The 16,055-nt window shown below is 41.8% G+C and overlaps 1 long non-coding RNA gene across 2 annotated transcripts in view; it reads left to right on the forward strand.

Moving 5' to 3' along the window:
* Positions 1–412: 412 nt before the first annotated feature.
* The window catches only part of LOC122462130, a 30,755-nt gene continuing 15,112 nt past the window's right edge, over positions 413–16,055 (forward strand). Inside the window, exon 1 of one of the 2 annotated variants that reach the window (XR_006284503.1) lies at positions 413–520. This is a non-coding gene — a long non-coding RNA (uncharacterized LOC122462130). Of the gene's footprint in view, positions 521–2,572; positions 2,676–16,055 lie in introns of those variants that run through there. The other variant, XR_006284504.1, reaches the window with a different exon arrangement.

Below are 16,055 nucleotides of genomic sequence, written 5' to 3' on the forward strand. Positions count from 1 at the left end.
CCTCTGAATATGACTATCAGATTGGGCCCCAGATGCAAGTTAGATGGCTGAATGTCTATGTTCCCCTGGTTCATAGCTCGCTAGCAAAGCTAGGAGCCTCCCTGCAGCCCAGATTTAGGCAACTATTTCCATGAGAGGGGAGGGGCTTAGCACACTCCCCTCTCATTGGCATCTCCAATTGACTACCTTAGATGGTTTTGTGACTCAGTGTGATTCCTGTGATTTTCTAAATGCTTCAATGCTCAGTGGTACAGTGTCTAAATCCTTTTGTGGGTCCAGGCCTAAACATCTTCTCTGGAAGTAGCATGTTCAAAACTCCCATTGACTTCATGGTCTACATGATAACGGCCTAAAAGTGAAATTCAGAAACATCTTTATCTTGCAGCCCCTTATGGGTTTGGCAGCATGTCCTGAAGCCCGAAACTGCACCTGGAGGCAGTGGGAGGTTATGTTCCTATTGCCTTTTTGTGGAACTGGATTGTCACCTTCATGGGGCCCACAAATTTCCAGCTGGCAAGAAGTAAGTAGACTGCTCTGTTGCTCTACTGTGATCCCCTTAAGCAAACTTCAAGGTGTCCAGAGACCGGGCAGATTGCGGAATGCACTCATCCTTCCCCTCTTCCTGCTGCTTCTGCTTATGAGCTCTCCAACACAGCTGCAAACTCCACTGTGCCTGTGCCAGAGAAACTGTACTGCACGGCTCAGAAAGAAAGAAAAGCCTGGAGCTAATGGTCAAATCTTGGTCTAATTTACAACAATGGGAATTTTGCCACTGATTTCAAAGAAACTTAGGATTTGGCCCTGAAGGTTTACACTGCATTACTGCAGCTATACAGGCTCCTACTTCTGCTTAATTCATTTTAGGCTTTGTCTACATATCACTTTTGCCAGTAAAACTTTTGTTGCTCAAGGGTGTGAAAAGAACACACCCCGACCAACATAAGTTTCACTGGCAAAAGTGCTGGTGTGGACAGTGCTATGTCGACATAGCTCACTCTGCTCTTTGGGGGTGGTTTAATTATGCTGGTAGGAGAGCTCTCTCTTACCGGCAAAGAGCGGCTACACAGGAGACCTTACAGTGGCGCAGCTGCAATGGTACAACTGTGCCGCTGTTAGGTCCATAGTGTAGACAAACCTTAGTCTTTACTCTTTAAGCTTCTCCCTGTAAAGGAGGGGCTAACATTATTTGTAGATCAAAGATCAAAACTTTTTGTTTATAGGCTTTAAAGAAGGACTACTACAAATATTAACTGACATTCTCCTTTAGGTTGCTAGCTAGCACTTTGATACAAAAAAGGCTAGAGATACCAATTTCAGCAAAAATGGATTTGTTATGGTTTTCATAATGTGAAGATAATCACAAATTTGACTTTGTCCCACCCTTGGGAGTCCAATTCTGGGCTGCTTGCTCACCCAAAATTCCCACTCACTTCATTATGAATTTGGCTGCACAACTAATTCAGAATCAGGTACTTAGTTAGCTGCCCAAACTTATCTGCAATCTCCCCATAATTGTATGCTGTCCATTGAAAGAGTACACTTATGCATCATTCTGCTTCTGTTAATCTGAAATATTACTATTGCTAATTGAGAGACACACAGTCGGCTAATAAGATTCACTGTGGCTGAACAATAGTGATGAATATGTCTCATCTTAGGGCTGCTTTAGCAAATATATATCCTGAGGCTTCTCAAAGGCACAAATCTTTGTTGGTGGCATTACTGGCCTGCCTATTCCATGGAAATGTTAGCTTTTCAAGGGAGTTAAAACTTTCCATAAAAAAGCCCAAAGTTGTGGTGTTATCCAGGAGACTGAGACTAGAGTCCATGTGCACTGTGCTCCTTTAAATTATTTAGCCAGTCTCTTTTCTTCTTTGTTGTCTGCAAGAATTCATCACGTACTAGTACGTTTATGACGTAAACTAAATGTACTACATAAATTATTGCCTCATAAGCCGTGGTTTGGAGCAATGAAGAATGCAGGGGTTTGGAAGCCCATTTTAGGGAATGCATTTTTTGTAGGATTTCTTTAAAAAAAATCATTTTCAGTGCAAGGCTCTACAATAATTTATTTGAGGTTTTAAATCCACTTGTGCCTGGAAATTCAAATTAAGGTTCTAAGAAAACCGCCCCTGGGTGGGTAACTATTGTGGGTTCTGATCCTGCAGCCCTTATATGCTTATGGCTTTCAGTGGGAGTTCTGAACACATAAGGGATGCTCTATCAATAGGATTTTTAGGGTTTTGAATCTAAAAAGCATATTGAAACTCAGGGGGTTTAAATCTAGATGGATCAAAACCAAATAAAATATTGATGTGACGGGATGCCATTAAATATTTTTTACATCTCCACTGATGACAACACTTAATAAACAGCCACTAAAAAATGTTTACTTGCATCCTACAAGTCATAAACACTGATTGATTCGGATGATTTTTTGGGGGATGATGGGTGTCATAAATATAAAGGGAAGGCTAACCACTTTTAAATCCCTCCTGGCCAGAGGAAAAACCCTTTCACCTGTAAAGGGTTAAGAAGCTAAAGATAACCTCGCTGGCACCTGACCAAAATGACCAATGAGGAGACAAGATACTTTCAAAGCTGGATGGGGGGGGGGGGCAAAGGGTTCTCTCTGTCTGTATGTTGCTTTTCCCAGGACCAGAGCAGGAATGCAGGTCAGAACTCCTATAAAGAGTTAGTAAGCAATCTAGTTAGATATGCGTTAGATTCTGTTTTGTTTAAATGGCTGGTAAAATAAGCTGTGCTGGAGGAAATGTATATTCCTGTTTTTGTGTCTTTTTGTAACTTAAGGTTTTGCCTAGAGGGATTCTTTATGTTTTGAATGTGATTACCCTGTAAGGTATTTACCATCCTGATTTTACAGAGGTGATTCTTTTACTTTTTCTTTGATTAAAATTCTTCTTTTAAGAACCTGATTTTTTTTCATTGTTCTTAAGATCCAAGGGTTTGGGTCTGTGTTCACCTATGCAAATTGGTGAGGATTTTTATCAAGCCTTCTCCAGGAAGGGGGGTGTAGTGCTTGGGGGGGATATTTTTTGGGGGAAAAGACATTTCCAAGTGGGCTCTTTCCCGGTTATATTTGTTAGATGCTTGGTGGTGGCAGCAATAAAGTCCAGGGACAAAAGGAAAAATAGTTTGTACCTTGGGGAAGTTTTAACCTAAGCTGGTAAAAATAAGCTTAGGGGGTTTTCATGCAGGTCCCCACATCTGTACCCTAGAGTTCAGAGTGGGGAAGGAACCTTGACAAGGGGGAAAGTGCTTAGATAGCTCAGTGGAGGAAGATGAATTTATAAATCAGAGAGAGGACAGCTAGGAGTAGAGGAAAAAATGACATTTGACTGGAGCTTATTCAATTAACCTGAATATTAGTGACTAAATTAAAAATTAAAGATGTATGCATGGTGTCAGGGATCCATGTAATTGTAAACACCAACTGTCACTTAAAACATAATCCTGGTGTCCCAGCACATAAGGAACATAGTTTTGTTTTGTTACAGATGACATGGCTAGAGGAAAGACTTTGATAACTTCATCTAAATAGTATCACTGTGAAAGTTTTGGAAACTTGTCTCTTGGCCATTATTGGTCATGGTATTCTGACAAGATAGCAGTGAACCATCTTGCAGTTCAGAGACTACAAGCTGAAATGCAGGAAATATATGTCAACAGTTAAAACAGTTTAACTTTCTATCCAAAGTTAGTGGTTCTAATTTCCAAAGATACAGAGGATCTCTTGCTCCCATAGATTTCAGTAGGATTTGTGGGAGATCAGCAATTCAGTATATATTGCTCAGCAATTTGAGAAGAACCAGGATTATCACTGTCACTGCTAGTAGGTTGTACATTTTTACAGCATGATAAAAATGGAGCAATCTATTCAGTGAATGAATTGGGGACTATGTGACATTTTTGAAAAGTGTGAAAGCCAGATAATTTTGATGATTCTGCAAAATGGGGAAAGAATTATTGCTGTTCTCCTGTGATTTATTTTTTGGCATAAGCTAAAGGTCATTTTTGCAAGGAGAAATGAAAAGGGCTCACAAAAATTACTAAAATACTCAGCAAATATGTGTGAAATTCAGGGAAGAGGGTAAAAAATTCTGTATGGAAATATCTGTAATATATTTTCTGACCTATTAATTTGCCCTGGGGAAAAAAAAAACCAGAATAAATCCTGCCACAATAGCCAGATACCCAGAACATGAGTGTTTTTATGAGGTGCAATATTTGTTGCTTCCTGATGTGGTAAGAGTCCTACAAATCAATCTATATTATTATTCTTAACTTTTATAGCAATACTGTGATGCATACCATTTTATGCATAAGGAATCCATCAGGGCACTTGCCCAAAAGAGCTTGTAAGCTAAATTAGCTAGACAAAAATGAGGGTGTGATAAATGAAAGGAGGGAGGGGAGTAGCTTCCTTTTATGGACACACAGCCAGCAGGTTAGCTATAAAATCCCTCTTGGTGCTGTTCTCTCCTTGCTTTACCTGTAAAGAGTTAAAAAATCCCATAGGTAAAAAAGAAGGGAGTGGGCACCTGACCAAAAGAGCCAGTGGGAAGGCTAGAACTTTTTAAAATGGGGGGAAAAACTTCCCCTTTCTGTCTGTTGTGGTTCTCCGGGAAAGAGAGAGACAGAGCAGCAATGCTGTAAGCAGCTTTAAAACCAGGTATGAAAAAACACCAAATCATACCTCAAACCTACTTATCTGAAACCCCAAATATGAGTGTTTACAGGGAATGTCTAGGAAGACACTGTTAGGGTTATTTTTTTTTAATTTCTTATTGGCTTGTGGACTCCTCTGTGCTAACCCCAGATGATTTTGTTTTGCTTGTAACCTTTAAGCTGAACCTCAGGAGAGCTATCTTGATGCTTAATTTTTGTAATTGGTTTTTTTTAATCTAGCAATAGCCTAAGTTCCAGATGTATTTTCTTTCTTTTTGTTTTTAATAAAATTTATCTTTTTTAAGAACAGGATTGGGTTTTTGGGGTCCTAAGAGGTTTGTGCATATGTTGTTTAATTAGCTGGGGGCAACAGCTAATTTCCTTTGTTTTCTTTATCAGCTCTTCCCCCACCCTCGTGTGTGTGTGTGTGTGTGTGTGTGTGTGTGTGTGTGTGTGTGAAAGGGCTTGAGGGTACCCTACAGGAAGGAATTCCCAAGTGTGCCTTCCTGGGTTCCAAAAGAGGGTTTTTTGCATTTGGATGGTGAAAGAATCTACCCATCCAAGGTCAGACAGAATCTGTAACGTTGGGAGTTTAATACAAGCCTGGAATGCCAGTATTAATTTTTAGAATCCTTGCGGGCCCCCACCTTCTGCACTTGAAGTGCCAGAGTGGGGAATCAGCCTTGACAGGGGGTAAAAGGGATAATGTTAAACAATTATTATTTAAAGTGAAGCACTTCCCACAGGACAGCTTGCTAGAAAAAAACTGACTCTATAGCCCTGTGATTGTGGGATACTGGGGATATAGGAGAGCTGGGTTCAAGTCTGTGCCCTGGCTCCTTTGGAGCAGGGACTTGAAGCTAGGTCTCTCACTGCCTACATAAGTGTACTGAGCCATTGGCTATTGTGCAATGGTTATTTCTCTTATTGGTTTTTCACAATTTTTTTTTTGGAAGGCCTCGGTTGTGTCCTGATGTAAAATTGGAAAATTATTGACATCTCCAACATTTGTATGGGATGTGAAAATCATTTCCCACCCAACTCTAGGGACTAGTTGTTAAAGAAGGGTTCAGCGCTGGAAAACAGAGGGTGAAGTGGAAAGTGGAAGTGATTCTCAGTAGGGGAATTAGGAGTCAGGCTAGGTGTTAGGGGCTTATTCCTTCACCCACTTACTTCCCTGGTACTTCTCGCATGAACAGAGAGCAACAATACCCAAAGTCCAAAGTTGCAAACAATTCAATGTTTATTGGGGTGAACTTCAAGCAAGCATGATTCCAGTTTCCTTCCTTAGTGTCCCCCTTCCCAGCTCTGACATCACAGAGCCTTACCTGTGTCCCTGTTCCCGTTCCCATTCCCCCCCTTAGCAAAACATGATTCCAATTTCCCCACCTCCATTCCCTGTTCCCATTCCCAGTCCTGATTGACTGCAGACTGTATAATAAAACTTTGAGTTCTGCTTAGCTATACCTTAACCAATCATTTTACTGACATTTAACTAACCAATCCTAACATTGTAACATGATTATTTAACCAATTATATCCCACCACCTTAATTAGTTTACACCCAGCAAAATTAATTATACAGCAGACAGAAACAATCACAGAACCAGACAGAGATTATACAGACAAACAATAGGGAAATGGGGACTACAATGATAGAACAACACAGAAATGAGGATTTCATATCCTAGCTATTGATAAGTGAGTTCTTGCGAGACAGGATGCGATCAAACTAAGTTTCCTTTTACATTTTCTAGGCACTTCCCTTTCTCTGGAGGCAATAGGCATTATCAGGACAGGATTGTATTCCTAACAGCCCAATAGCACCTTATTTCAATTAGACTAGTTTGGAATGTAAAGATGTGACCATTCGCTTCCCAGCTTATGGCTGCCTCTGCTGTTTAGCCAAAGGCCTTAGCCTAAGAACAGGGCCTCAGACTGTCACAGTAAGAGAAGGCCCTTACACCGGCAGACAGTGATTTTGATTCTTTCTTTTATACCTCTATAACTAGCTAAGTGATAAGAATACACCTAAATTCTTAGAGTATAGGCCTTTACAGACAGGCCTGAATATCTATATCCTAACACTAGGTACCAGAGAAGGAAGCAGGGTGGAGAGATTTCCAGTTGGTTGGTGGTAAGCCAGGGCTGATGGGGACAAGTGAAGTAAGGAGTGTCTCAAATGGGAGCTGAGATGTGTGAGGGATGAAGGAACAAATGTAGGGAAAGAGCAGGAGGCATATAAGACAATCAGTCAAGGAATCCAGGATTTTGGGAGAGGTTGGAATGTTATAAATGCCGTTGGTAGATATTTAAGGTGGTGTTGTCTCTGTTTACCTTTCCCGATAAAGCTTATCTCAAGACTACTGGGACTTTACCCCTTGAGATTGTTCTGGTAGGACTGCAGTATCTGAATGGTGGACAGGTACAGATGGAACCTCCTGCCTTGCCACGACACCACAGAACGTTGTGCTTATCCATAGTCAGGCCAATAGATTTGTGAAAGGCAAGCAGCACTGCTGTTCTCCTTCAGCAACACACCAGAAGACGTGAAGCTGGATTCGGTAATTGCTTTCCATAGTTTCTCCACCATCTTGTTGTCTAATATACTGCAGAAGTACCCATCATCATTGGGCCTTTGAAGACTATATAGATGACTTCCTTTAACAAAATTCTTTAGCTTTCTTTCTTTCCTACTGCCTTTTTATTGTCACCAGTTCTTGTAGTTTCTCTTGCCTTATTTTGATTTGGATAATAAATCACTTAATGCCTATAAGGCAGATGGTACCCTTTGATACTTCCATGGGTCTCAGGCTGGGGACTAATTGAAAATTCCCCTGGTGTGAGCAGAATTACACTTAGCTCTCATTACCCACATAAGGGAAGAGTTTGCTCATTTACATACATCACAATCTCTCACTCATTAAAATGACTAGAGATGAGCAAATCCCTTTGCCAAATTTCTGAAGCCCTTAAGGCCGGCGAATTTTAATTTGGGCCACAGATCAGAGGCTTCCCAGATTTGTGCTCTGCCTACGCCTGACAAATATGACTTCACTTCCTGATTGGCAACTTATACTTAGTTCTTAGTTCCAAATAAAATGACCTCTTCGCATCAAAAGACATTTCCTTCCTACTTCATGGACTGGAAATAGTGTTAATCTGTCCCTCTCGAGGTATGGGTTTCCAGAGCAGTTAAGGAAACATTAAAGGACACAGATGTAACCTTCCAATAAAATGATTGACACGGGCAGTATTATTTTTTCCAAAATGAAATATCTTTTATTAATGTAATCCTCCTACAATGTATTCTAAGAATACACATATCCTTTATTGCAAGTTAAAGAGCATTAAACGGTGATAGGATATAGTCTAAATCAGTGGTTCTCAAACTTTTTTTTTTCACGGACCACTTGAAAATTGCCGCGAGTCTTGGCGGACCACTTAATGATCTTTCCAAATATTGTTTGTACCGTTAGCTAACTATTGTAAAGTGCTTTGGATAAAAGCGTTATGTAAAAAACCCTTAATAATAATAAACAGTTTTTGTTCTACAAATAAAAGCACACAACTCATATTTTAATATCAGTAATGTGATGGATGTGCCCTCTCTGGCCGCCACAGTCCTGCACATCCCAAATTCCCCCCCACCCCCTTTTCTCAACCCACTGCCCCCTCCCACCTACTTCCTATTCTCCCCAAGGCCACCACCTCACCTTACATGTGTGTCTTCTCCAGGGTCCAGGCACCTAATTAGTGGAGCCACACCTGCGTGTCTACACTAATTAGGTGGGTGGCCCTTTGTTCTCTTGTGTGCGGCCACCCAGGCGCACACCTTAGAGGGAACTATCCACCGACTACCTGAATGGAGCTCATGGACCACTGGTGGTCCACGGACCACAGTTTGAGAACCTCTGATATAAATGATTCTAAATGATGCTCTCAGCCACAGATGGCCAGCCTGTGACAGATCGCTGACAGCAGTTCTTAACTTATACTTTAAATGTTATATAGGTAAATTACAATTAAAACACACACATATTACAAGCATACGCATATTCACACTAATACAAACACTATACTTAGCCTGCTAGTTTTAATTATTGTATAGCCTTACACTGTCCGTTGATTTTGCTGCATTGTCTGCAGTTGCTGCTGCTCCTTTGGTTAGCTTCAGTTAATTGGGAGCTGGGACTGTTCTTCAAAATTCTCTCTCTCTCTCTCGCAGTCGTATACTGTCAGATGTTTAGAATTACTGCACATGCTCACTGTCAACATAAACTGGGGCATGGCTGGATATGTCCAGACATGTTTGGACTTACTCATTACTAATCACTTTGCACATGCTCACTGCTCTTGTTTACCTCAGAGTTATGACCCTGCCAACACCCTTTCACCTATTTTTGAATTGGGTGAGCTCAGTCCAGAAACACTTTGTGGCCATACCTCATTTTTCTTGCAGTGATCATGTGCCCTATAGTATCCAATGGGAAGGTACCTACAGCTTTCAGTTGGCGAAGTGACTCCTGCTTATTCAAGAGGGAAGCCAGAGACAAAAAATGGAAGATAAGAATACAAAATGAAGTCCAGGGAATTTTTTGGTATCATTAGTCTCAGTGAGGTGTTCATGAACACTCGTAAACAAGGATTGAATTGATCAAAAATCAGTGCATAACTTCAACTAAAGGAGACTGCACTATGGCTGTAAATTTTTCAATGTGATTTCCTCTGCACACCAGTATCAGCTCTGTTTTGTTTGAGTTCACCTTCAGCTGCTGTTATTCACTAATGAGCTGATCTCATTCAAGCACTGGGCCATCTGGTGGCAGTGGTGTGGTTGTATTAGGGTTGCCAGTTGTCCCTGAGGCCCCTAGGTGCATTTGCGATCAGGAAAACTCTGTGCACTGCCCCCACCCGAGTGCCATTTCCGCAGCTCCCATTAGCTGGAAACTGCGGCCAATGGGAGTTGCAGGGTCGGCAACTGTGGGCGCAAGCAGCCCACAGAGCCTCCTGGCCAGCCCTCTGCCTAGGGGCCGGACATGGTGGCTGCTTCTGGGAGCGCCATGGAGACAGGGCAGGCAGGGAGCCTGCCTTAGCCCCCCTGCACCACCGACAGGGAGCTGCCTGAGGTAAGCACCCACCTGCACCCAATCGCCTGCCATAGGTCAGAACCCTGCTCTCACACCCAAACAACCTCCCAGAGCCTGCATCCCACATCCCCTCCTGCACCCCAATCCCATGTCCCAGCCCGGAGTCCTCTCCCACACCCTGAAACCCGCATTCCTAGCCCCCCCCCGAACCTGCATCCCCAGCTGGAGCCCTCACCCCCTCTCAGATCCCAGCCTCCTGCCCCAGCCCAGTGAAAGTGAGTAAGGGTGGGGGAGAGCAAGTGATGGAGGGAGGGGGCTGGTGTGAATGGGGGCAGGGCCCCAGAGAAAGGGCGAGGCAGGGGCATGGCCTCTGGGAAGGGGCAGGGCAGGGGTGGGGCAAGGGTGTTCGGTTTTATGCAATTAGAAAGTTGGCAAACCTAGGTTGTATGTAATGATGGATTGGTTTATCTGTGTGTCATCTATATGTTACTGGCACTTGAGTCCATGGTCATCTCAGTTCATCTTGTGGCTGCAGGTAGGTGTTGCATATACCGAGAGAGAGAGAGCATTAAACCTTGTGGAACTCCTCATGTGTGAGGTCAAGAAGCAGAAGTACAATTTCCTATGTCTCCCCTTTGGGTGCATTCTTACAGGAGGTATTAATCTATTTTAGCCCCTGGACCTCTACTACCTCTTTCAGTCAGGACAACAGTATCAATCTTAGGAGTATTATATTGCTATGCAACATCATAGTATCTGAGAATCCTGACAATTACTGCAGTAGTTAATATTAAAGAGTAATACTAACTGGATAGGAAAATCATAATAATTGAAAAGCAATAATCTTATAAATATATTAATAGTTCCTTTTCCATTCTATAACCTATAAAGGCCAACAGTAATTATCTTGTTTACAAGCATCAAATTATTAGCAGAAGATGATTAAGAGTGTCCCTCTAGCATTCATTCATTCTCTCTTTCTCTCTCTCTCTCTCTCAATGCAAAATATTTGAAACAAAGCAATTAAGGAAAGCTACAGTACCTAGGGGATAGTGGCCATCCCTATTTGACCATCCCAGATGTTTAAAATTCACTTCAAAATGTACTAGTACTTTAATTAATAGTCCAAATCAAGCAAGTACATGTATCGAGATTTCTACAGTTGCTGAATATCCAGAGGGAAAGAAAAACTGAAGTGGATAACATGTTACTTTATCAGGTTTCAGCTTATGCTCAAATAAATTGGTTAGTCTCTAAGGTGCCACAAGTACTCCTTTTCATGTTACTTTATCAGCATCACTTACTGAACGCTTAGGACCAGATTCTGATCTCACTTACAGGTTTAATAACAGTATAAGACTACTGATATCAATGGAGTTACTCCTGATTTACACTGGGGGAAGGTTTAAGCCAAAGGGATTGCTTTCTCCAATCACATTGAAGAAGATTGCTTGGGTCATCCAGTTCAGAAGCCTGCCTCTGTCAGCAGCTAATAGCTGATGTCTCAGAAGGTGACAATCCCCAATAACACACTTATACAAAATTTAAGGGGGTGAGGGATCCCTTCCTGATTCCCCACTCATCCCTCCTACCTCCTCCACATACATACATGATCAACTTATGCCTTGAAAAGTCAGGCTTGATTTTCCTTGTATCATCTAAGTACATGCTCCACTTGCCGGGTTTGGCTTTGGAAAGCCTTACTTCCTTGCTTTATTATGTTTTTAAAAGATAATAGTAGTAAATAGATCCAGGCACACTTCCTGGAGGCCAGCCAACATCTGATCTTAGCCTCTCACTAGGTTAATAAAGGAGTTCTTTATGTGATGTGAGCTTTCTGTTGCTACTACATAAGTACACAGTGAAGTGAAGAATGGAAGGCATATAAAGACTGAACACAATTTGCTGTGTCCAATGTATATTTATTAATGACATTGTTCTTTATTATGTGTATCACAGCTCCATGTAGAGGCCCACCCAACATCAGGCTCCATTGTGCCTAGTCAAACACATAGGAAGAAACAATACCCACCGCAAAAATATGACCGACAAAGGGTGTGAGAAATGTAGTATTCCTTATCTCCATTTTACAATTAGGTAACTGAGGCACAGAGAGGTTAAGGCCGAAAGTGACAATGGAAATTAGGAGCCTAAATACCTTTGCGAATCTGGTCTAAGTGACTTGCCCACAAACATACAAGAAACGGGTGGCAGCACTGGGAACTGAATCCAGAATTCCTAAATAACAAGTGTGTTCGCCTCTTCTTCTGGTTTCAAAAAAGAGCCTTGTTTGGAATGTAAGGACAAAGCTCCAGGAAAGACATTAATTGGGAAGAGCTGATGAAAGTCTGTGGTGCAGTCTTTCACTTTACTAGCCTCAGTGTGTACTGCCTCTTGTTTTTGTTTGTTTGCATCCTTGTTTGTTTAAAGAAGAAATGTAACCTCTTGTTGTTTTTACTCTGACCTTGTTTTCTATTGTATTAATAATAATGTTTATTATTTTCTTTGCACAAAACTCTTCAATAGAAAATTAACACTGCATGACTTTTTCATAGTCAAAAGGCACAGTGCCTTAGGTATTTTGTCATTTCTTGGCAAATATTTGGGAATATTTCCCAACTTTTCCCCAAAAGACTCTCCCTCCATATCCAAGCATTCCTTGTAGAGATGTGTGGCTTGAACAAAGAAACTCACAGGGTAAGAGCTATAAAAACAAGTGGCAGTAGGAGAGGGAAGAGATGAAATCTGACATGAAGACAAGTTGCAGCCTTTTACTTTTTGTACTCCTGGTAGAGTTTCACAGTGGAGAGTTCACATTTGAGTCAGTGTTTTAGACATGAAAAGGTGGAATCCTTCATGGAAATAGTCACTTACTGACATATTCTTATGAAACAGCAAAGGGACAATATGAAGATTAAAAAGATTTTTTTCCCAGCCATACTTACTCTTCTCTCAGTCAATGACGCAAGTGGCATCTTACCTTTGATTCATGCAGTGTGTATAAGTGCTTTCTACATCCTAGCAAATTACCTCAGTATGAGCATGGAATCCCTTCATGAAGAGTCAGATAAAAATGCAAGCTTCTTTGTCCTCCGTGGGACTGAAAGCTTTTCCTCTAGCTTTGATAACCTGGATAGTGATGTGAAAGTCAGTAAGCTTCAACTGGAGAGTGTCAAAGTGGAGACCACAAATGCAGAGGGAGTTGGCAGAAAATTGAATTACCAGCTAAGACTGCTAATAACTGTTGCTATTTTGAACATATGGAATGGAACTATTAATAAACATGCATGTGCCATACCATCAGAATTATTATCCTAAATAGTGCTCAAGGCCTTCCATATTTAAAGCTGGTAGAGTAAGGATTTGGGTTGCCTTTGTGGACTACTGTAGATGTCATAAAGCCCTGGGGAACAATGATAGCTGTATTTTCTGACTTTATTATTATTCACGTTTATTATGGAAGTGCCTAAAGAGCAACCAAAAAAAGAGCCCCATATTGTAGTACACATGGCACGAAGACAGGTGTAAGAAATAAGAAATATAGTGTCTAAAATGCAGCGTATAAGACAGGAATTTGCTACCCTATGAAAGTATTAAAGATTCCCAAACTGATGGGTAACTTATATGGAAAAGGCTTTTATCTGGGGGCAAAGTCAGCTACTAAATTGGGGATGATTTCCCCAACATTACTCCAGTTTTACCTTGGTTTAACTCCACTGAAATTAATGGTGTTACACTGACAGAAAACTGGAGTAACTCAGTGGCAAATCAGGCCCTTTCATTGAATTAGGACTTTACAGAGAGAATGCATCCAGTAAGATTTCACAATACTGGAAAAGAAAAACCTCTCCAGAACTTTTCTCTCAATGGGGAAAGAGGGGGCAGTGCTAGTGACTTACTACAGAAAGTGTTGTTGCTGTGGTGTTTTTTTGTCTTTGGGGAGGTAGTTTTTTTTTAATTTGAGCCTACATTGAGTAACTAAAGCTACAAATGCTGCATTTTTAGATACAGATACATTCTACTGCTGTCTAATTGGTTCAGGTATCTGTGCATTGGATCTACCCTATTTTCCTTCTGTTAGTGCACGTGTAGCAACAATAGGAGAAAATAGCATTATCTCTCTGGTTAGATTTCTGATTAGATTTTGTAGTTTGCTGCCTGCTCTCTCCAAAGGTCCTGTATGGTTTACTAATAATCAAATGTGGATGCTTCATATATGGAGTGCATGTCTTACTTTTATGTGAAATTGATTTCACTATATTTGGTTTTATATCACATTCCATTAAGTTAAGGGAAAAAACAAACCAACTCTAAACAGAATTTATCCCAGGGCACTCAGAACTCCCCCCAACAGTGATGCACAAAATTTGTTCAGAAACAAATTTTGTTTGGAAACTATACTAGTTTCACCTATAACCCTGCAGCCTGCCCCCAGCCTCCAGCCTGAGTGACCCTTCTGTGTACTGTCAACCTCTCTGCGGGGCAGAACACTCTGGATCAGTTCTTCAGCTAATGTCAATTGGCATGGCTCTACTGAAGTCAATGGTGGTCCTCTAATTTACACCAGCAGAGAATATAGTCTTATATGTGACACTGGGGGAAAAAAAAAGCATAGGATACAGTTGGAGATGTGTTTGGTGCACAGTAAAATGGGAATATTGGAAAGCTGGAGGACAGAAGCCTGTTTTCTTAATGAACTGCACTCAGCAGAGAAGACTAATTAATTGAAAAGAACTGCCAAGAGGTCTGCATTGCTTTTTCCTCCCTCAATTCTTTTATTTAATAAGTGCTCTGACTACAGATTAATACGTTCCAAATAGAGATTAACTTTTTGTCTAATATTTATTGTTTCACCTGCATTGAAATGGAAACTGGAAGCACTTTGTTAAATGGACTGAAATTCTGAAAAGTTGCCTAATTTCACTGTAGCTTCTGTAAGAACCTCTTGATCATTTATCTGCAGTGTTGTTTTGTACCTGCCAAGAGTAGTTCTCCTGAGGGAAATAAATAGCCCTACACCAGCCATTGCATTTTTTCCTCTTTTCCAGTGGTGAGAAGGACAGTAGAATTTGCTGTGGAACCCTCTATATGCCAACGCCAATGAATCTAATATTTAGAGGCAAATCTTGCCAACTCATTCATGGTTGTCGAGGGCCCTGTCTGCCATGGAACACTGTGTAATGCAAAGGGAGTGCTATTTGGGAAGACCCGCAGTAGAAGCAGATTCTTGCATATTGTGAATTCAAGGGCTGTGGGTGTGTCTCTGCATAGCAAAGCTTGGGCTGGGACAAGGATGGGCTGGGAGAGACATAGGGATAGGGCTGGTGGAACCACTAGCCCAGGGATCAGCAACCTTTGGCACATGCGCCGCCAGGGTAAGCCCCCTGGCAGGCTGGGCCAGTTTGTTTACCTTCTGTGTTGGAAGGTTTGGCTGATTGCAGCTCCCACTGGCTACGGTTCGACGCTCCAGGCCAATGGGGGCTACGGGAAGTGGTGACCAGCACATCCCTCAGCCCACGCTGCTTCCTGCAGTCCCCACTGGTCTGGAGCAGTGAACCGCGGCCAGTGGGAGTTGCAATCTGCCAAACCTGCGGACGTGGCAGGTAATCAAACTGGCCCGGCCTACCAGGGGATTATCCTGGTGGGCCGCATGCCAAAGGTAGCTGATCCCTGCACTAGCCACTTCCTCCTATGCAGTAGGAGTGTAACAGCAGCAGGGCTGCCTTAGGCTATGTCTATACTACAGCCAGGATCAACACTCTGAAATCAATCCACCGGCGGTTGATTTAGCAGGTCTAGTGAAGACCGGCCAAATCGACAACAGATTGCTCTCCAGTCGACCCCTGTACTCTACCCCCGACAAGAAGAGTAAGGTAAATTGACTGGAGAGTTTCTGTCGTTGACCCCCCGCAGTGTAGACCCCGCGGTAACTCAACCTAAGGTACGTCAACTCCAGCTACGTTATTCAAGTAGCTGGAATTGTGTAGCATAGGTCGACTTACCGCAGTAGTGTAGACATAGCCTCATTTTCTTTGAATTAATAAGGCTAGGATTAGACATTTAAAGCATTTTCTTTCCTTACTGTCTAAATCTACTGTCTCTGAAGAACTGACATATCTGCCATTAGTCAATTCATTATGACCTTTTTACTCCCATTTCCTCTTATTGAAAGATTTGTTCATTAACTACACCACCAAGACATCAAGCTTCCCCTCTGCAGAACATCAGAGCAAAAGTTCCCTTAAAGTGCTTGCACTTAACAAGTGTATTCTACTT

Source organism: Chelonia mydas, chromosome 1, assembly GCF_015237465.2.
Source record: "Chelonia mydas isolate rCheMyd1 chromosome 1, rCheMyd1.pri.v2, whole genome shotgun sequence".
NCBI lineage: Eukaryota > Metazoa > Chordata > Testudines > Cheloniidae > Chelonia > Chelonia mydas.